The sequence below is a fragment of the Pipistrellus hanaki genome (assembly GCF_964339955.1).
Source record: "Pipistrellus hanaki genome assembly, chromosome: 13".
NCBI classification, from domain to species: Eukaryota; Metazoa; Chordata; class Mammalia; order Chiroptera; family Vespertilionidae; genus Pipistrellus; species Pipistrellus hanaki.
Window position 1 is genome coordinate 13,787,609 of NC_140515.1, and position 22,622 is coordinate 13,810,230.

Below are 22,622 nucleotides of genomic sequence, written 5' to 3' on the forward strand. Positions count from 1 at the left end.
GAAGAACAGTATGTCAGTGTGTACATTGGTGACATTTTTTCTTCCAGGATAATTTTCCCAAGGCAGGTATTTGCTGCCAGTTTGCGATTGTATGAGGTTGGGGCTTTTTCGTCTTTTACCGGGGCATCTCCCGTTGTCAGCATCTCCCCCGAGGGGAGCGTGCAGGACGTGGAGGGTCTGCAGTAGGAAGTGCTGGGAGACCAGAGCCTCCGTGTGCAGTGCCTGCTGGCTCTCCGGTCCTTTCCCGAGGAAAAAATGCAGTGTTTTCTTCAGCTGTTTAATGAAAATTAGTAGTTCCCAAAAGCTGCTATACGTGCAGCTTTCATTATCTCAGACAAAAGTAATGTTTGCTAACACATCATGTCAACTTTAGCAATATTTTCGTGGAAATGTGCAGTGGTAAGCACGTTTAAATCCTTGGTGCAGCTTTTAATCTTTTTCTGGGGATGGAGCGAAATCTCCAGCAGTCTTTCATTTTGATTTGCCCAGTGTAGCTGGTTCATATTGCTCCTTTAAATTAATGCCATTAAGGGAGGATAACAGGCTCTGTTAAAATGTTGTGCAATGGATTAGGTATTGGGATCGAGAATAATTAAAATGCATGAAATGTGGCTGATTCCTCTAAGATGGTAGAAAAAAGAAAAGGAAGGCCTCTTTTCTGGATTTAAAGCATGCTGGATTATTTATCAGAAGATATGGAAATGTGCCTGTGGCCCAAAAAGCATTTTTGTTCAAGGAATCTTAAACAAATGGAAGAGAAAGAAGAGGTTTGGGAGGGAGTTGGGCAGCGAAGGAGGGAGGGGGGTGGTCATTCTTATATTTATCATGAACAATTTCTCGTTGCACTTCCATTCTTCCCCCCTCTTTGACAAGTGGGGAGTAATAGTGACCCCTGCAATCCGCTGGGTACTGTGCTTGTATCACTTAGCGCATCCAATCTTACCCACACCTGTGGTAGGCAGACATCTTCATTTTTTATGGGGAGACCGAGTCTCAGAAAGGTGAGTGGCTGTTGTTCCCAGGGCCATGAGGCCAGCAGACAATGGATCTAGATCCGAATTGAGGTCCTTTTGTTGGGCTCTTCCTCTGGCAAGGCCCTGCTTGTGTTGGGGGCATATCATTATAAATCAGAGTTGGGAAAGCGGCTAGGAACTCCTGAGGAGGCTCTTGTCTGAGCACTTGCCTCTTTCCTAGGCGGGCCGCCCACCTCTGTGGTGCCTTATGCAGCTTACCTGCTTGCAGCCTCTGCGTGGCTATGGGGTGGGTGTTGTTCGTTAATTTTAAAGGTTGCTGAAAATCAGGAATGTGTTCTCCCTTTTAGGACAAAACAGATGCAACTTGGACGTTCAGTGTTCACTTAGGATGATCTTTACTTCCTTGATGATAAACATCCCTTTGCTTTCAGATAGTAAGGGTTTAGTACATTGTGCTATTTAAAAAAATAAAATAAAATGAATTTACGTAGCAAAAATAAGAATTGTTGGCATTAGACATTACCACAGTTCCTCAAAGCTTGCTCTTCTCCTCTTCCTGAGCATCTACTTCCCTGCCCCCTTGCAGGTAGGTGAGGTCATGGGACTAGTTCGACCAACAGTGATATCATTCCCCTTCAAGGTGAAACACCTAAAACGCCAGTGCTCTCTCCCTCTGTGGCAGTGGCCTGGGAATGATGTGAAAGATCACAGACACACAGAAAGGACCAGGCCAGATCCCTGAGTCACTGCTTGGAATGGAGGTGCCGGAAGAGCCGCTGGACCTCCAGCCAAGTGTGTATGAGTGAGAAATCAATGTTTCTTGTGTTAGATCCCTGAGATCTATGATTATTTGTTACTGCCTAATTGCCTTGCCTAGCCTATCCCAATGTACATAACAATTCCTTTGTCAGCCTCCTCTCCCTCATTTAAAAACTTCTACTGAGTTTTGAAATTTAGATGTCTGAGAACCACACTTGAGTAGGTTACTTGAAACTATATAACCCCCCCTCTCTCTCTCTCTCTCTCTCTCTCTCTCTCTCTCTATATATATATATATATATATATATATGTTTATATTTGTATGGAATTTCTGCAGTAATCCTATATAATAAAAGACTAATATGCAAATCGACGAAACGGTGGAATGACTGGTCGCTAAGATGTGTACTGACCACCAGGGAGCAGACACTCAATGCAGGAGCTGTCTCCTGGTAGTCAGTGCACTCCCACAGGGGGAGCCCTGGTCAGCTAGAAGCTGGGCTCACAGCTGGTGAGTGCAGAAGTGGTGGCAGGAGCCTCTCCTGCTCCCTCAGCAGGCGGACATCCCCCGAGGAGTCCCTGACTGCGAGAGGGTGCAGGCCGGGTTGAGGGACTGCCCCCTCCCAGTGCATGAATGTTATGCACCAGGCCTCTAGTTAATAAATAATAATACAAGAATAAACTTTGTGCTTCACATATTCAGAACTGTAAATCTACTTTTGCCAACCAATATATGTATATTTGTGTATATGTGTGTGTATAATTTTTAAGAACTATATTCTCTCTATGTCTCATTATGTATAGAGAGAATATGGTTCTTTGAAATTATATGTCATTATAATACACACACAATAACACATACTTTTTAAATAAAATAAACTTCAGTGAATTTATGACTTTCATTAGATGTGTGATTTGAGACTTTGGTAATATCCCACATAGTAATTAGTATTTCACAATAGCAGGATCAAAAGGTATTGATCTGAGCCAGCTAGGACTAATGCTGTCTTTACCTTTTTATTTATTTCCTGTTATCCTCACCGAGGATATTTTTTGCATTAATTTTTTTTTTTTTTAAGATTGGAAGGGAGGGGGAGAGACAGAGAGAGAGAAACACCAATGTGAGAGAGACACATCGATTGGTTGCCTCCCACGGGTGCCCCAACCAGGGCCAGGGATCAAGTCTGCAACAGAGATACCTGCCCTTGACTGAAATCGAACCCAAAACCCTTCAGTCCGCTGTCCTACACTCTAACCACTGAGCAAACTGGCTAGGGCCATCTTGATTTTTTTAAAGTCTTAGACTAAGACATTACCATTGCTCTGAGTGACCCAGGTCAGTTCTATCATCTCAGCGTTCAAAAGTCTTCCAAAGGGTCTAGGAAATCCCTCTATGGTTCATTTAAAATCAATTCCTTTTTATTTTGCACCTATGGATATAGAGATTAAAAATTGTTCCATGCTGACCTAGCTGGAGTGGTTCAATGGTTGGGTGTCATCCCATGCACCAAAAGGTTCGTTGCCCTAGCAGGGAACATGCCTGGGTTTCAGGCTCGATCCCCAATAGGGGTGTGTAGGAGACAGCTGATCGATGTTTTTATCTCTCTTTGCCTCTCCCTTCCTCTCTCTGAAATCAATAAAAACTTTTTTAAAAAACTGCTCCCATGCCTGTCCTCATTGAAAGCCACAGTCTGGGCCGTCACACATTCTTGTCTTCTGAGGAGTAACCAGCAGTGATCAGTCCTGTCCCCTTAATCCTCTAACAAGATTTTGACTAATGCCGGCGAGGCGGGAGCGATGATTTGATTTTCCCGCACGTGCGGAGCGCCGCTTAGTCATGACCTGCCCGTGTCGCGCTGGCCCGGTGCCCATGCAGACAAGGCTTTTCCCTCTGCACTTGTGTGAACACTTTTTCTCATATCCATGTTCTTTCTCCTGCGTGCAACGCCCTCTCTAGCAACTGAAGTTTGACCTTGGCTATTTTAGCAGTCTTTTCACTTATGGTTTCTGGATATTTTCTCATATTGAAATAAATTATTTTGGGACGTCCACCTGACTCCAATTAGACTTTTCTTGACTTCTGGTCACCTCAACCACAATCAGTCTTGTCCTCCTTGATCCTGTTCCTAACTACTCTAAGTAGTCAAGACCGTTTATGTAAACACCTTATTATCCTATCTAAATAGAAAGTTCTGAAGGTTGGCAGCTGCAGCCTTGTCTCCCAGCAGGGCCCTGCATTCCACAGAGTCCCATTAACTGCCGAGGGTCTCATATGTGCTGCCTGCTCTCCCCCATCCTCCCGCCCCAGAAGTCTAAGCTCATCTGTATTTTTTTGTGAAAGCAGTGTGAGTTTTGTCCCAGTTTACCAGATCTCTGAAATTTTCAAAGTAGGTATTGCCTCACCTGGTCTAATACCTGACAGCGTATTTGCCAAAAATCCATCCTGAATGGTCTCCAGGATGAAAATAATTGTCGCCAGGAGTTATCGATCCACGGCTTGTGTTATTTCAGTGATCTGCGAAGACCATGCACGGATCCCCAGCACTCCCCTACCCTCCCTTCCACTCCCCTCCCCTTCCGCCTCCGTGGGTGGTCACAGAAAACAGGCCCTCAGAAGGCCTTCAGAGCTTGCTCTGTGCCATCCCCTCCTGCCTGTGATTAGACCTTTGAGAACCCTGCACCAGCACTATCATAGCCTGAGTCCACTCTCCTCTAGGCGCTTGCTGAAGTGTCTTCCCCTTGCATTCCCAAGCTCAGTGAAGGCAGGGCCCGCCTTTGTGTTGGTCACCACGATGCCCACCAGGCCTGACACAGTCACGGGCAGATCTTAGGAGTTCACCACGGAAATATGGATGAGAGGACGAAGTGCCCTGCTCCCTAGACAGGGCCCTCCTGCCCGCAGGCCGCCGCAGAGCAGGAGCCGGGTGCCGGTGCCCGTGGTCATTCTCCTGCTGCGTCCCGTTGCGGAGCAGACCAGGTGTTTATGATGTGCCCGTAGGAGGAGCCAGGCCGCAGCTCCCCGCATTAGGTGGGCTTTTGAGCTGTGGCCTGGGAATGGGGGTGATTCTGCCGTCTTCCTGTTCCCCTTCCTTCCCGCCCTTGGAACCCAGTCTAGTGACTTAGCTGATCAGTGCCAAAAGTTCCCAGGAAAGCATCGGCATGTCCACCACCTTCAGCTGCCAGCTATTGCATGTCTGCTGTGTGCTCCGCCCATGCTAAGGGCTTCCCATTCATTCTCATTTGATCCTCAAAATAGCCCTGCAAGGGAATGCACTGTTGTTCCTGCCGAAGAGAACCAGATCGCGGAGTTAGCAAGTGTCCGAGGCAGGGTCTGTCCCCAGGCAAGCCACCGATCCCATCTTATAGAGTCACTTCTTATGAAGTTGAGAGTCACGTGTCTTATCTATTCCAGACGAAAATTAATCTTGTCACTTTGTGTGCCAGCTTTCCTCTTCATTGCTTCACCGACAATCACTGTGAATCGCTGTTCATAATTCTGCTATGATCACGCTGACCAGCAGGAGATCAGAGGGCAGTGGTGCAGATGGAGAAACTGGAACATAGAAAGTTGGGGTGATCTGTGCATGGCCACACCGGCTTCCCCTCGGCCGTTGGTGGCTTCACACCGTTGTGTTGGCTGTTCTACTTCTTGGCGGGTGTTGAGGTCTCGGGGCTCTGTCAGCTCCCCCACGTGCTCTGGTCTGTGTGACGGAGACTTAAGGCAGAGGTTTCCTCCTTCCAACGCACTCTGTTTCTGTTGGTGAAGTTATTCCAGGTCCTGTGATTTTCACCATGAAAGGTCCGTGAACCGGAGAGAAGCATCTGAAGGAAGTAATTAAGCATTAGTAATACAATTACCTCTAACAAAAGACCATTTAACTTCCCCACACCCAACAGGAAATTCACGTGCAGCTTCGGGAGCTCCGGCTGGATGGGCCGGGCACAGCCCAGTGCCTCACTCAGGTGGAGTGGGCTCTGGCGCTGGCTGCTTGGTTCTCAGGCCAGCTGTGTGCATAGTGGCCCCCAGTCCTCCCTCCCAGCCCCCAGTCCTCCTTCCCTCCCCCTAAGGAGCCCACCCCCACCTGTGCTTATCACAGACACAAGGTCCAGATTATTGCCTTGTGCTCGCCTCTCACCTGGCCCAGGGTACCACATCGACAGCATGAAAGGACAATTGATTTTAAACAATGAACGGTGACCATGGAAATACTCAGAGGGTAGAATCAATGGCCATCCTGTGGAAGGAAAGCCTTAGTGAATTTTTCTGAATTTGTTCATAAGGTCAAACACAACTTATGACATTGTGTCTGTCAATCCTCACCACAGCTCCCCTCAGTGTTTTCACTGTATTGCACCTAAAACATGAGCTCCGGAAGAGCAGACATTGTGCCTAACACAGAGTAGGTGGCTGGATAATATGTATTGAATGAAGGATGGCACAGAAAGAAATGGAAGACCCCAAAGTTACTTTTCTGAGGTCAGATTACTAGCAAAACACTAAACCAAGACTTGAACCCAGGGCTGTCTAACTCTCCGTGATTGCTTGGCCAGACCGCTTTGTCGGTGCAGAGAAATGGAGATGGAGACACAAAAGTGTTTAACCAGGAACGAAGCTCCAGCCGGAAGTCCAGGAAATGTGGCTTCCGGCCCATCCTTGCTGAAATCCCAGGGAGACCTTGGAAAAGGCCCTTCTCCTCTTAAAGCCTCAGCTTCCAAATCTGTAGAATGGAGAGAAGGGAGCAGTGCTGCCCGAGGCTCTAAATGCCCTCACATGCCCTGGGCAGTTGTATGCTTTGTCATCTCCCATGCTCACCGGGAGCTGGGCCAGGGGTGGAAAGAGGGGGTGACTGATTCACCACCCTAACAGGCTGAGGAAGGGACCCCAATGCGTTTTGTTTCAGGAATGCACAAGAATCCAAGGACAGCATCCCCTCCAGCTAACAAACACCCTGAAGTGAAAGTTGACGGGAAATGAAAGTAGAGGCATTTGAAGGCTTCACAGCTTTTTTTTTGGGGGGGGTGGGTGGAAAAGGGGGTAAGGGGGTGGGGGAAGAGCTGCTTTCACTCCTGGGCTGTTGCAGCTATAATCTGAAGCAGGCGCTCACTTTGATAACTGCCCAGATCTGACACCCTGCAGATAAGAGCACCACTTTCAAAAGAAGCAGAAAAAACAGCCGAGTCTCTTTAAAGCCTCCCTTCCTGTCTGTGATATTTTTGTGCGCCATGAGAGGACGCCTATCTCTGGCCTCTGCATCCAGCCGGGGGCTCTCTCCTGTCTCCCTGGCTCAGGGATTATTGATTGGGAAGGCAGGGCTAATTTACATGTAAATAAATCTCCGCCTGGGCAGTGGGGACAGGATGTCCAGATGCCAGGACTGGCTTTTGCTGACGTCACGGCCTCATTAGCATGCGGGGGATGCGAGCACTGCAACAGCGACTTCTCCTCTGGCACCTCCAGCAGCTCCGCCGCCGCTGCTGCCGACAGTTATTATTTTTCTGGCCAGAGCCGCGCATTTCCTGGTTCCGAGGCTCGGGCTCTGCGACCAGCTGACTGGTTGCCCCGGGGCTGGCTCCGGATCAGCTGGTGACGCTCAGGCTGGGGTCTGAGACTTCCTGCAGGCTGATGGGCTGAAGGCAGCGAGGTGCTGGGGAAAGCAGTGGATCCGAGATCCCATCCTCAGAGGGAGAGAGGGAGGGAGGGGAAGAAGTCACACTTTGCCCTGCCTGGCAGCTCCCCAGCAGGAGCGGGGCAGTCGAGCTGCGTGCTGTGCACGGATGCTGAGATGCTGAGCAGCCCGCTCCTGCCTGCCGCCGGCTCCAGGCAGGGTCCAGCTTTGCAGAAGGGTTTCTAGGAGAGAAGATGCGTTGGCTGCCTGCGGTCCTGCTCGCGTTCCTGGAAGCCAGGCTCCGGCCGAAAGTGAACTGGGGCAACTGACAAGCTCAGAGGGTCTGGCGGACGCTCCGGGGAGAGTGGGCATCTCATCTTCCTAGGAGGTAGGTAAGGAATTTGCTCTAAATCGCACCTTAAGCAGCAGCCTGTTTGCTGACGGGGATGGGAGCTCTGGGTCTGGAGGCTTGGCTCCGGGGGAGGACATGAGGCCTCCATTATCGTAGTGAGGTGGCATGGTGAGTGGCCCGGGCACGGCACATTTTGCCTTCCTTGTGCTCATTAGGAAGCTCAGTTGCAAAGTCACAGCCACAGGGCTAAGTCCTATTGCATTAAAGCAGCATCTCTCCAACAGTTACCTTTTTAAGAATAATAATAGATGGGGAGAGGGTTTAAAAACTGGACACCTGGGACGGTGCACAGCAGTCATTTTAGCTCAGAAGTCAGCACCATCCGAGGAGCCGGGGAAGGAGACCGCGGCCGAGACAGCCAGGTAGAGCCGTGAGGCTCCAGCTGCTCGGGGTTAATTTTAGCCAGAGCGTTCGAGTGGGAACGGTGACATAGCTCCGGAACATGACTCAGTGTGCTCCCCACACCGGGCTTCTCGCGGGAGTGTGCATGGTTAGGTCTCCCCTCTCTCTCGGTTTCCTGAAAACCAATCCTAGCATCACTAATCTGCCGTGGAGGTCTTGTGATGAACACAGGTGTTCAATCCCATTATCGTTATGGGGTCTCAGAAGATGCTCAGGTCCAGCAGGACTTTTGTGAACCATAAATAATCCCGGCCGGGCCAGATCACGGAGGGTGAGTGGTCCATGCCAGATGCGATGCCATCCACACCCGGCCATGCGTGGCTCTGTGTAAGTTAGGTGCAAGGGTTGTCTTCCCAGCGAGAGTTCTGCCTCGAGTCAGAGTCAGTGCATCCATGACCCCCTCCCGGAAGGGCTCCAGCCTGCCGTGCACACACAGACATGGACCCCATGTGCCAGAGCTGCCGCGTGCCAGGCTGCCGTTTGCTTGGCTTGAGCATCTTTTCCCGGAGGGTGTTTTAGACCATCTCAGTGAGACCTAAAGTAAAGGAGGTTGCCCGGCCTCTTTCCGAGGCCCCCCTGGCTGCTCTGCTCCTGCCGCCTCGGGGCTCCCTGGCTGCCGACGCTGACACAGAGGGGTCAAGATGAGTGTTCCCATGGGCTCCAGAGGAAGTCACAGCTTGGACCGAATTGCCCTATTTTGAAAATTGGGCTTTTAATCCCTCCTTGACGGCTTGTAAAGGTTTTGCCTTTCTATCAAATGCCACCCCCCTTCCAGAATTCTTTTTTTTTAATGTGAAAATACATTGGATCCATCTAACATTCTTGTCTGTAAACAGTCATGGGGCAGCCAGAAATAGTAAAATAGCACAGTTTTAAAGGGCAGGGTTGTCCAGGTTCTCCATGCAGTGTGTGTGTAGGGGAAGGGGGGGTTAGGGGGGTAAATAGAAATATAGGAAGATGCATAGATGGAAGCTCAGGGATTGGGAAGGGAGCTTAGAGGTTAGACAGGATGGGAGGATGGTTTTAAGCACTCAGAATGGATTCAGAAAGCGCTAAAGGCACTGCGAGTTTCCTCTCTGAGCACTAATTCCTGTCTGTATAATCGGAGAGCAGTGGGACCTCCAGGCAGGGGACAGGCATAAGGAGTTAATGAGGTGACATACAAAAAGCACCCAGCACAGTGCGAGCCCCATCGTACATGCTCGGTACACATTAGCTGTTACTGTTGTTGTCATTGTTACCTGTTCAGCCTGTGATTATACTCGCCGTCACTAAAACCACAGTCCCCTGACCCGGTGCCACGTTCACAGCCATTTGTCTGCAGGAAGGTCTCGCCGGCAGAGAGGGTGCCATCTCTAGTCACAGCCACGTCCGTTCCCACTCAAGGCAGCTCTGCACCCTGTTGGTTGACAGGATAGAGCCTATCATTCGGAGCTACAGTATGTGGCAGGATTAAAAGTGACCGGGTGGTACCATGAGAAGCATTTTAGCGCAGGCCCCCTGAAGGAAGCCCCTCTGTTTGGGCAGCTGACAAGCCACACGCCGAAAGCTGTGGGATCCAAACGGAGGCGTTTCTGGATTTCTGTTTGCATGTCCCTTCTGCACCAGCTTCGCAAGGGAGAGGCAGTTCTGGTCTTTCTTCGCTGTGTGGACGCTTAGCGTCTTCTTTTCCCTCCTGGGAGGCCTTTGAATATGTGGGTGGCACCTCAGCATGGATGCCACCACGTGGGCAACTTCTGTTCGTGGGCCAGCTATTCGGGGCAAGGAGCAGGCCTCCCTGCCACCTGCCCACGGCCCAGGCCTCTGCTCTGAGGTTGTCCCCTGACAAGATACGCCTTTGCCATATCCCTGCCCTCCCTCCTCCTGTCACGAGCATACTTCAGTCACATGGTTTGATGGCTGTTTCTTCCTCTCCTCCCAGCATCTTCCTTTTAAAGTTAGGAACTTGGATGCAGGGGTGGGTCTGAAAGACAAACTAACCGTGAATTAAAGGAGCCGGAGGAGTCTAGCCCAGAGCTTTTTCTCGGGAAACTCAGAACTGGGACCAGATCATTTTGGGTTGCCACCGAAGTTGTGTTTTGCATGGAGAATAGTAAATAGCCCACCTCCCGGGTCTCCGGTTGTATCTGTGGTCCTGGGAGAGTTGCCTCCCCTCTCTGGACTTGGTTTCTCAAGTGAAAACTGGAAATAAACTCCTCTGGACTCGTGGCTGTGACTCTGTGGCTTCACGCCCCTGTCCAGTTCCCCGTGCCTCCTGGATGTTGGCTTTATTTCCTTCCTGTGTGGAGGACCTTCCTATTCCCACGCAATCCCAACCTGCGAACACCAGGGGGCAGTGGTTATAATGCTCATTTTTACCGGAAACTGCAGGCCAGAGAGGGAAATAAACAGCACTTAGCCTGAATGACACAGCTGGTGACAAATCTCCACCCGGCAACTACGCATTGGCTGCAAAGGCCAAGTGGGCAGGGTTCAATGCCACCCTTCTGCCCGTCATCCCTCTGCCCACCACCCCTTGCCCTGCCTTGAATTAGCAGAAACTTTGGTCTTCAGAAGCCCCAAGCCATAGTCTACTCTCTTCTCTGCTGTTTTCAGATACACAACAGTCAAATGCTGTCTCTCAGACAGAAATTCTAGGTGACATTGGGTGAAGACCCACTAAAAACTTTCCCTGTCTTCTCTTTCCCGGTTATCATCAATGGCTGCTCGTGACTGTGAATGGCCACAAACTAAGAAGTTGGGGGCGGGGCATTGGCAAAATCTGTTTCCCTCGTTGATGCTCTTGATTGGCACTTGCCACTTGGCTCTTGTCCTAACCTGTAAAGGTTTTCTTTTTGTTTTATTTTTTTATTGATTTTTTACAGAAAGGAAGAGAGAGGGATAGAGAGAAACATCGAGGAAAGAGAATCATCATCAGTTGCCTCTTGCACACCCCCTACTGGGCATGTGCCCGCAACCAAGTACATGCCCTTGATCAGAATCGAACCTGAGATCCTTCAGTTTGCAGGCCGATGCTCTATCCACTGAGCCAAACTGGTTTCGGCAAAAAATTGGGACTTTTTTTTTTTAAGATTTTTTTATTGATTTTTTTACAGAGAGGAAGAGAGAGGGATAGAGTGTGAGAAACATCGATGAGAGAGAATCATCGATCAGCCGCCTCTTGCACACCTCCTACTGGGGATGTGCCACAACCAAGGTACATGCCTTTGACCGGAATTGAACCTGGAACCCTTCAGTCCGCAGGCCAACGCTCTATCCACTGAGCCAACCGGTTTTGGCCTAACCTGTAAAGGTTTTTAATGAAATATTCTCATTGTTTTTTTTTTGTTGTTGTTATTGTTGTTTTGTTTTTAATATATTTTATTAGTTTTTTACAGAGAGGAAGGGAGAGAGATAGAGAGCTAGAAACGTCGATGAGAGAGAAACATCGACCAGCTGCCTCTTGCACACCCCCTACTGGGGATGTGCCCGCAACCAATGTACATGCCCTTGACCAGAATCGAACCCGGGACCTTTCAGTCCACAGACTGACGCTCTACCACCGAGCCAAACCGGTTTTGGCGAAACATTCTCATTGTTATCATACCGTGTGTGTGTGTGTGTGTGTGTGTGTGTGTGTGTGTGTGTAAATAAGCGGAGAAGAACATGTTGCAATAAGATCACACTGAGCTTCCAGCAGCGCTGACCTCCAAAATCTCCGCCGGGGACCTGGCCAGTGGAGGTTGGAGACCGGTTTTCTGTTTCCTCTGGCCTGTTGTTGGAGCGGTTCTTTGTTTGGAGTCTGAAACCCGCAGGCTTGCTTGTTCTGTTATTTCCCTGGGGACAAGGGAGAGGAGAAAAGAAGCAAGGAGAGCCAGAGAAGGAGAGATTGGATGGAGGAGCTGGAGGAGGGGAGAGGGAGGCCGAATGAAGAAGCAGCTGGGAGACGCTCAGCGCCATCTCCCACCCCCGGGAAGGGCAACGCTGAAGAAGACAAGAGCCTCTGCTCCTTCTGCTGAAATGCCTCTCCCTCCCCACCTGCCCCTCAGAACTCCGGGGCAGCCATTTCCGGTCCTAGACCTTACTCACGGCCACATCTTTCCCCCAGAGCACCACGGCCCATTTTATACAGCGCATTAACTTAAAAGGGCCTGTTTTCCAGGACAGCATGAGCCTGCCTTTCCTTGCTGGGTGTAGAGGGCAAACACAGTTGGCTGTCGGGTCTGCAAACATCAAGCTGGCTGAACCGAGGCCTCGGCTTTTCTGAGAGCTGACACAGAAGAGGAGCAGTGACACTGGGGGGTGGGAGGTCCAGGGGCGACATCACAGTGGGCAGGGAAGGCCGCGGGGAGGGCGGGGCTGGCCTGACTGAGAGCGCTTCCAGAGTCAGGCCCACCAGAGCGGCAGGATGAGTCTGTGCAAGGAAGAAGCAACAATGATCTCCTCCTTCTTCCTGGTCCTGCATCCGAGCTGCTTGCATGGGGCCCAGGAGGGCCAGGCACCATTGACCCTGGGGTGGCACAGAGATGGGGTGACCAGGGGCCGTCGTGAGTTGCCTACGCCCCTCTGGCACTGGGAGTGCGTTGGGACCAGCTCCCTCCCTCCCCACCCCTTGGGTCCTTAAAATCCAGCCTTGCAAGTATTACCCAGCCCCATCCAGGGTTAAAAGTAACGGGACAGGAATTCTCAGCATTTTGTTTCACTTGGGCGGGATGCCATTTTTCCAGCTCTTTTCTTGGCATCCATTCATCAGCTGTGAGTCCTCAGAGATGCTTGTTCATGAAAATTCCAGGGCTCAGCTGAAAACAGCCCCGCTTTCTGTGGTCGTCGGGTCAGCTGGCTTTCAGGGCAGCTGTTAGTATATATAGATGTGTATATTTTGGGTGTCTGTGTATCTGTATATAGTCTGGGTGTTAGTGCTTATGTAAACGTATAGAAGAAATAATAACTATTGCAGATTGAGCACCTACTCTGTGCTAGCTGACATGAAAGCTGGAGAAACCAAAACTCTTAGAAGTTAAATAATAGAAGAAATAATAACTATTGCAGATTGAGCACCTACTGTGTGCTAGCTGACAGGAAAGCTGGAGAAACCAAGACTCCTGGAAGTTAAGTTGGCCGCATTACACAGGAAGGAAGAGTGAAGCTGGGGTTCGAATCTAGCATAACCGCAGTCCAAAGCCTGAATGTCCACCACTCTAGGCCCGCTTCACTTTTCCCTGTAATACCCTCTGTGAATGCTTTTCCTCCTGTGGACCCCTCATTGGAGAAAGACCTCATTATTTAGCTGCCGCATTGAAATCCCTTCGGCTGATCTTTTGGTAAAATTGGAAACATCCAAGAGAATATCTCAGGCATAAAAAGGTCATATGGCTTCTTCACCCACAGCTTTGCATGTGGCTTTTGGAATGAAAGGGTGAGGTTGGTTGGAGAGTCAGTAAGACACACTGAGACGAGGATGAGACGCCGCAGACCAGCGGGACAAGCCCTTTGTTGGACGCGAGGGCACATGGAACGTTGAGCTGGGCCGAGGTGTGGCCATGGGCACCAGCTGGAGTCCAGAGACAGGGGCCGAGCTTGTTGGCTCTCGATCTCTAGCTCCAGGCACGTCAGGTTCCAACCAGAATTCTTGGTTCGTCTGTCTGAGCCTCAGCTCTTTCTTCCCTAAAATGAGGGCCCTGATTCAAATGAACTGTTACGTTCTCATCTGGCACTGACTGTGGTAAGTGTGAACTTGAAGAATGAAGGCAGCCCTGTCGGTGAAGGTGTGTGATTTGCATGGTGCGCTGCTCTTGGGTGGACAACTAAAAGGTCAGGTTTTCCATCAGGACCTGACTGCTCTGTGTTAACTGTGTGTTGTAATCTGAGCAGCAGGAACCTTCTAGAACAGCAGTCGTCAACCTTTTGGACCTCACAGACTACTAGTGGTGCACAGACCACCGTTGGTGAGCACTGCTCTAGAGAATGACCTGAAGCTTCCTGAAAACACATTGACCTTGGGATGTTTCAGAGGAGCAAGGAGGGGAGAGGGTCCCTCAGTGTGTTGGTGCTGCCGTTTCGCTGAGAAGCCCTCCGGGCTGTGCTGTGTCTGCACATGTTCCGCAGAGTGCTGGCGATCCGGGCTTCTCCACTGTGCTCACCTGGGGAGATGCTGAGATGCAGATGCAGCTTCTGACAAGCTCCTGGGTGATACTCAGCTACCTTTACAATAGAGATAAAGTGTCTCACAGGAAAGAAAATGCCACTCCATTCAGAAGGCCCGGGTTCCAGTCCTAGCGTCATCACTTCTTACTTGAGTAAACCTCCAAGAAATCACTTTGTTGCTCTGTGACTCACTTTCTCCTTCTGAAAAGTAATACAAATAATTAACAACTGACATTTACTGACAGCTTACACTGTGGCAGGCAGAACGCTCACTGCTTTATATACTATATCTTATTTACTTTTCATGATAATCTTATGGTATCATCTGCACTCCTCAGAAACTAAGCAAAGAGGGTAAATGACTTGCCCCAGGTCACAAAACTAGACAGTGACCAAGCTGGATTTGAATTCATCCCATGTAGCTCTGGAGCCTTCACAACTTACACAGGCAATAGATGTGAAGGATCTTGGAACTTATTTGTGTGTGTATTGCACAAACATCTGTAAGTAAATACATTCGCTTATATGATATATTGTGCACTTATTCTTATTTAGGCCTCCTGAGATTATAAGAAATAGCTGTTTAAGGTTTTTCACTTAAAATGCTTTGCTTTATATAAATTAAAATCAAATGCTTTGTAAAGCTTTGAAGAACGCAGGTGTGCTTGCTCTGTTGGCTGGGATAGTTCAACAAGGGGAAATGTTAGCTCAGAGGAATGTTTAGAAGAATGAGAAGTTATGGTTAACTGAGTTTCTGGTTATTTATAACTAAAGCCCATTAGTCTTCAATCTTTTTTTTTTTTTTTTTTAATTTGGATGATATATCTGATCACTTTCCTGCCTTAATAGAAAGAGCAGGGTTACCCAACTGAGAGTATCTTGTGATTCTGGATATGTCAGCCATGTCCATAATGATCCTGAACCTGATTTCCCAGTAAACTTGCCTTGTGAGTGCAAGTCAATGGTGATTGATCATGAGCATCATCTTGGTTTGATATCTCTCACCTCACTGGACAGCAGCCTGTGACCTTCAGGATCCACAGATGCCTGCTTTCTCCCCTTACTCCTCCTTGTTATTCTCCCAGAAGCTTCTGTTTAAATGGAAGGGAAGGTCTTCTTCAGTGGGGAAAATTGTTCTTATTTGAATGTGTAGAATGGTTTAACTCCATTCTTGATAAGACAAAGATCGGCACCTGCATCGGCCTGTCTAATGCAGACCTCACTAATGACCACCACACTCTTCCTATCAAGACCCAACACAACCTCAGAATCCTTCTCAACACAACTCTCCAGGCAGCCTCTACCCATGAGTTAGAGCTGACCCAGGAGGCTTCACCTTGCAAACTCCCTGCAAGTTGGTTCTCTTTTCAGCTAGTAAATATTTATCAAACACCTGCCAGTTGCGTAGGCATGCCAAAAAGAAATTCTACCTCCCCCTTATTCTTCCTCCCCAACATGGATGACCTGAAGACTTATTGAAAGTTTTAGTTGACTTTTTGTTTAATAAAGGTTGTCATTGATTCTTTTCTTTCTCTGGGATATACATCCTGTTGTTTGGTTAACACAGTTACTATTCTTGAGGCTCCTGTCACTTTTCATGGCCTGTGGTTCGGCAGCATCCCTGCTGTGAGGCTCCCAGTGAACTCTTCTCAGTAGGCATCCTCTGGGCCAGCGGTCACCAACCTTTCTGACCTCATGGACCACCAGTGGTCCCACTGGTGGGCAACTGCTGCTCTGGGCAATCCATTCTTTGGCTGCATGGTCAGTGCAGAGGGGGTGGCTCAGCAACAGCTTATCCGTCAAGATTCAGGAGTTCGTTTAAATTATACTTGCATTTTGAGTTCATCATCTCAGAAATCGCTTAGAATGCCTGTCAAGACTGGAAGCTTGCATGGGTTGGAGCAATGTACTCTGTACCCCAGCCCACTGCCCCCCCCCCCCCCCCATGCTTTCTGTGCAGGCTGGGCCGCTTGGAAACACCTGCCTTGTAGGAAGCACAGTGAACAGGCAAGCGAAGAATTCAGCATTGCTCTCTCAGCAGCAGGAGCGTGGGCCTGGTCAGAATGGCTTCTGAAAGGTACACAGGTGGAAAGCAGCCCAATCACTGGGCTCGATTTAGTCAGACGAGCTCGGACTTGTCTTCCTTTCACATTGTCAGTTTGGCTGCCTACACATCAAGGTATGCATAAAATTTTGCTATGCATAAAAATTGCTTTAAACCCTGTACCAATGAACTGCTAAGATTCGGCATCCTCGATGGTAACTCTGATATCTAACGTGCTCTTTTGAGTTTTTAAAGGAGCAGGCTTCCTGGACATGCAAACAAGGTATGATCAACATGTAACATTTTTCATTATTTACTGGACGAAAGGTGGCCTTATATAAACGGAAAACGTTATTAATAAGCAACCACTTGAGAATGTCCTTCGACTTGCCAGTGATTTGGGGGGTTCTCTGTGGACGGAGAAAGAGGCACAGCTGTTTTACACGGACTCAGGGACCTTGCCAGCTCGTCGGGAGTGGCCTCAGCAAGGCATCCGGGGTTTTGGTGAAGAGCGCCGGGGCCAGCACATTTGGGTTCGCTTTTCATTTTCATCATCTGGCCGCGAGAGCTTGGGTAAGCTCCAGCAACTCTGCGAGCCTCGGTCTTCCCATCTGTAAAATGAGGAAAGCCATCATTTCTATCGCGGACCGTGTTTTGAGGATGACACAAAGAATGTGCGGAAAGTGCTTAGCATGGAGGCCGCCAATCCCTCAGAAATGTTTTCTTGCAAAGGAAGTTGGGAAAATCAGACCCTAGAGATGGAACCAAACTGACATTACTTCCCCTGTCTTGGGGGGGGAAACCAAGTCGACTTGAAGCTGTAGACACTCCAGGACAATAAGGTGACCAGACGTCCCACTTTGGGCGGGACAGTCCTGATCTTTAATGATTTGTCCTGCGTGCCAAAAATCGGGACTTTTTTAAAACACAGCAGGACGCGGGACAAATCATTAAAGATCAGGACTGTCCCGCCCAAAGCGGGACGTCTGGTCACCTTACAGTACGAGCCCAGCCCGCGGCCCTCGGGGCTGCACCGTCTCTCTCCAGCTGTACAGTGGCCATGACAGTCTTGCTCTCTTGGCAGTTCAAAGACTGGCCGGGGTGAAACGTGTGTGGTAGGCTCTGAAGTGCTTACTTAGTCCCGGGGTGATTCACTTAATAGCCAACCTATCCATCTTACTGTATCTTGGTAAGAAAAAAAGGTTACATGTGTAACCTTGACATATTGAAAGCATGGTAAAGGTTTAGTCATAGTTTGGGAAGGATGGTCATTAAATCACTTCACTCTGCCTAGAACACCTTTAATACATCCTACGTGTTTCATAAAGACAGAAAAATGACTTGTTCATCACTGGTTTAGATCTATCTCCATTCCAACTAGAATACAGTATGTAGGCCCAGGTCAACTTCTGTAGAGCAAGCACCATGACGACGTCTGTTTATCTACCTGTTTTACTTTCTATCGTGACACATAGCATGCGGCCCGGCTGGCATAATCAGGCGTTGCTGTGCCAAGCATGCTGCATGCATCAAGTTATTGAATTCTAACAGCAACTTGATGACGTGGCAGAGTTAGGATTCAAACCCAAGTCACCGTGCCTCCAGAATCGAAGGTTGCACTGTGTAGACTGCCTTCCAGCCCTTAGGGGATAGTTAAGGTCTCAGCTCTTATCTACGTGCTGTTAGCCAGCTTCTGCCATCAGGCAGGTAGAGACTGTGGGCAGATGGCCTGGCAGAGAAAGAGAGAAGGGCAAAGGTGTTTTGTGCCATCTCCCGGTTCTTGCCTTGCAGTTTGGAGGTGGGGGTGTCAGTCATTTTCTCAGCAGGGCTCGTCTGCAGAGGAGGGGCTCTGGGAACCTGCTGTGCAGTGTCCAGGGCAGCAGAGGCGAGCATGCTGTACAGTCATGTGAGCCCGTGGGCACAGTGAAGTGGAGGAATCTGCCCACCAGGAGTAACCGCCACGCACCCACCTTGATTTGTTCTTAGCCGAGCAGTGGGTCTGCCAGCAGCTAAGGAAAGCGGAGCTTCTCTAGATACGCACAGCTTTGGGTAGAAACGCAGTGGGGCAGGTAGCAGTGTTGCCATGGAGACACCATCAGGGCCATGCTCCTCTGCTTTGCAGGCTCTCTCTGTCTGCTCATCACCATCTGAACTCGCTAGCTGGCATTTGCTGGGCAGATTCCTCCCTGGCCGTGAGCACATTTTCAATAAAGGAAACCTTCCCATGGATTACGTGTGTCAGCCTCCAGCTGCCATCTTATCACCATCTAAGACTCCTCTCCATATCTTTAAAAAATATATTTTTTTTTCATTAATTTCAGAGAGAAGGGAGAGAGAGAGAGAGAGAGAGAGAGAGAGAGAGAGAGAGAGAGAGAGAGATTGAAACATCAGTGATGACAGAGAATCATTGATCAGCTGCCTCCTGCATACCCCCTACTGGGATCGAGCCCACAACCTGGTCATGTGCCCTCGACCCGAATCAAACTTGGGACTCTTCAGTCCGCAGGCCGACACTCTATCCACTGAGCCAAACTGGCTAGGGCTCTTCTCAATATCTAGATGACTCCATGCTCTCTCCCACCTCCACGCCTTTATTTACTTGTCGGAAATACCTCTTTCTTCTCTTTTTGCCTAGTCACCCTCAGGTGTAGCTTCCTCAGGGAGGCCCTCCCTTCTCTGTGCACAGTGCTTGGTTTTCTATCAGTCACTGACCCAACAACAAAGTCAAAGTACTTTACACTTTTGTTTATTTTAAAATATTTTGAAAAATCACAATGATACATAGAACTTAAAAAGTAATACAATGAACTTCCATGCACTCTTTTAGATTTCTCCATTGTTCACATTTTGCCACATCTGTGCTTCTCTCTCCTCTTCCTCCTCCTCCTCCTCCTCCTCCTCCTCCTCCTCCTCCTCCTCTCCTCCTCCTCCTCTTTCTCTTCCTTCTCCTCCTCCTCTCTCCCTCCTGCTACCCCACATCCACACATTATTATTATTGCTGAGCCATCTGGAAATAAATTGCAGATACCATGCTGTACCTGTATGTGTATCTCAGCATCTGTCGTCTCAGAATAAGGACATGGTCTTGGACATCCCACAATTACTCTTCACTTTGTAAGTTATAGTCTAGCGATGGCTGTATCTTCATGTCCCAATGATACAGGGACTCCTTACTGGTTTTTATTTGTTTAATTCTTTGCAACACCTATCAGAATGCATAGTGCATAGTAGATGCTCAGGGAGTTACTGTTGAATAAGTAAAGTGGCCTGCAGCAAATACTTTTGGCATTTCCTCCTTACCCCGTGGCACTCACCATTCCAGAGGACTTGACCCATGGTTCCTGCCACAGTAGGAATCACAGCTTTTTGTTGAGTGGTCCTCACCCAGTGGCTGTAGGGAATTGTGCCTAAGTACCCCTGTGACCTTGACTCTCCAGTGGGACATCTCTGAGGACTGTCTGTGCCATCCTATACATCCTCCACTGAACTGAGTGAGAGATGACAAAGCTCCAGCCTGCTCGTCACCTTGCTGGGTGTCGGCATCCTTCCCTCCCCTGCTTCCCTTCTCCAGTTCCCTGCAGGACTCTGGGGATTGCCCTCAAACTTCATTATGCTCACATGTCTTTCGAGGATCTGATTCTGGGGAAGCCCAATCTCAGTCATTGCCCATGCTGCTGAGACATCATACCTGTAAGTCACAGCGTGGTGAGAGATGTCCAAAGTAGGAAAAGTCTTCAGGAGGCTCCTTTTAAGAAAGAATGTGTGTCCACTACTAAAAATTTACAAAATAATTCATCTAAAGGAGGACTCTGTATTTCTTAATTGAAGAATGAGCTGACATATGAATTAAGAGAGGAAACAACTGCCACTGAGAATTATCCTATCTGAGTGTGGCAGCGCCAGGGAGAGAGAAGCTCCTCGTGGCACAGATGGCCAGAACCGCGGGGCCCGGGCGAGGGCAGGCAGTGGGACAGGCCAGGCAGCAGGGTTTTGGCTCCCAGCACACACCAGCCTCGCACCCAGCTGGCCCTGTCATGGTCTCCGCCCTTCAGCTTCTATGTTTATTAGGAAACCATTTTTCCTTTCTCACAGAGATAGAAATCTTGCTTCCTGACATGGCAGGTGTCAAGGTTCATGCCTGGGTCCCTCATTCAGACGGAGTGTTTGCCAGAAAGGGAGGAAAACAAAATATTGTGGCTCAGTGAGGGAGTTAAGGAGCCAGGAAGGCTGCAGGTAACAGAATATGCTGATGTCTGCGTATCCAGACAGAGGGATATAGGAATTCCCAGGAGAAGGGAATTCAGGAGAATGGAAGGTGGCACCAGTGGCTCAGCTAGTTTGGTCACTGCCATCAATGCAGACACTGATGGGAGAGGGGAGGACACACGCCACCTCCTGAGAGTGACTCATGCCATACTCTTCCCACCTCAGAGCCTTTGTACTTGCCTTCCCTGTGCTATGTGCCTGATATCTTCATACAGTGCCTGGCACACATAGATGCTCAACCACTGTTGTCCGCCTGGATGGTTGATAGGTTGACTGTATCAGTAAATATGGATGGGTGGGTGGATATGAATGAATGGTTGGATGGATGGATGGATATGGATGAATATGGATGGATGGATAAATGGATATGGATAAATATGGATGAATGGATATAGATATGGATAATATGGATGGATGGATTTGGATGGGTGGATAAATGGATATGGATGAGTATGGATGAATATGGATGGATGGATGAATGGATGGAAAAATGGATATGGATGGGTATGGATGAATATGGATATGGATGGATATAGATGAATATGGATGGATGGAAGGATGGAAAGGTGCACAGAAGAAAAGGAAGGCAGATTTGGCCACACTACTTAAAACAAAGTGGTAAACATAGCACTGGTCTGGAGTCAGAGGCCATAGGTTATGATTTGTCTGACTTTAGTCAGGTGGCTTATGAGTACATAACCCACATTTTTTAATCTGTGAAATGGGTACAAATGCCAACTTTCCAGGACAGATGGGAATGAATAAATGAGATAAACAATGTAAAAATAATATGAATATTATAAGCCCTCCATAAATGTAATAAATTATGGTAATAGTGAAAATACAGCCACAGTGCTCAGCCTGCCCTGCCATCCTTCAGTGCCAAAGTGCGTGTTGGAATGAGAGGCGAGAGGCAGGGCCCTGGAGGTCTCACTTTATGGATTCCTTGATCCTGTGGGGCAGGCTGTCACCTTTAGGAGCACCCTCGTTTCATTCCAGGCCAGCCCTCACACATGTTCTTAAAATACATCTGTATTGATTTTTAGAGAGAGGAAGGGAGAGGGATAGAGAGATAAAACTTTGATGAGAGAGAAACATCCTACCGGGAATTGAGCCAGCAACCTGGGCATGTGCCCTTACTGGGAATTGAACCAGTGACCTCTTGGTTTGTTGTAGCAGAATGCATGGGAGAAGAATCAGCCAGCACTCTGAGGGAGGAAAGTTAACCTTTATTTCGCAGATCTGCTGTTCCAGGGGAATTCCAGGTCCAAAGCTTGAACTGCACTCGTGGGAAGACTCTGACCTATACATCTCCTCCTGTGGCGGGCCCCTGAGGGTCCCCGCAGCTCCGCCCAGGCCAGTCAGAGTGGGGAAGCAAGACTACAGTTTTAACCAGATACTGAACTAGGTTGCAAGCCACCCCCCCCCCTTTCCCATTCCATCCCCCATTTTCCTTTTGAGTTCATGGGTTGCCACTCAACCAGTGAGCCACACCAGCTGTGCCCCATACGTATATTTTTGTCTGCCCTCCTCTCTGCCATTCTGATCCTCCACATGTTTTGGGGGATGTGGAAGGTGATGCTGGAGCCCTGTGACTTGTGCAGTTTTGGGGGGGCAGTTTAGCTTGTGTTCTTTGCGATAGCTGTTTCGACAACTCCGACTTCCTTACGGTGGGGTGATCTCAGCAATCTCTTGGGGCAGGTGGACGCCACTTCCGCCCTCACTGGCTCACTGAAGCACAGTGGGGTGATGCCTTTTTTGTTACGTACAACCACTGTCTCTTTATCCACTTACTTCCCGGCAGCTTGCAACTCAGGAAAAACTCTCCTCCCGAGAAACTCTCATTTACCTCCTAAAGCCTGGGCAAGGTGTTCCCAAAGGGAGGCAAACTCAGCATAGCTTTTGGCCCATGGTGGGCTGGTGCTTCACAGGGCATGTGAAAAGGCAATGCTCGCGTTGGCAGCCCAGGGCGTCTGGGCAGCAGAGCGGACCGCGAAAGCCAGAGTCCCGCCGGCGGCGCCGAGCCCGTCCTGCCT

At 49.1% G+C, this 22,622-nt stretch overlaps 1 protein-coding gene across 4 annotated transcripts in view; it reads left to right on the forward strand.

Moving 5' to 3' along the window:
- Positions 1-22,622, forward strand: part of PRICKLE2 (prickle planar cell polarity protein 2) — a 316,918-nt gene that overhangs the window by 197,272 nt on the left and 97,024 nt on the right. The window contains exon 1 of one of the 4 annotated variants that reach the window (XM_084902711.1): positions 7,420-7,727. The exons of the other annotated variants lie outside the window; for them this stretch is intronic. The gene's annotated coding sequence lies outside the window, so the exon portion shown is untranslated. Of the gene's footprint in view, positions 1-7,419; positions 7,728-22,622 lie in introns of those variants that run through there. 4 annotated transcript variants of the gene reach the window in all.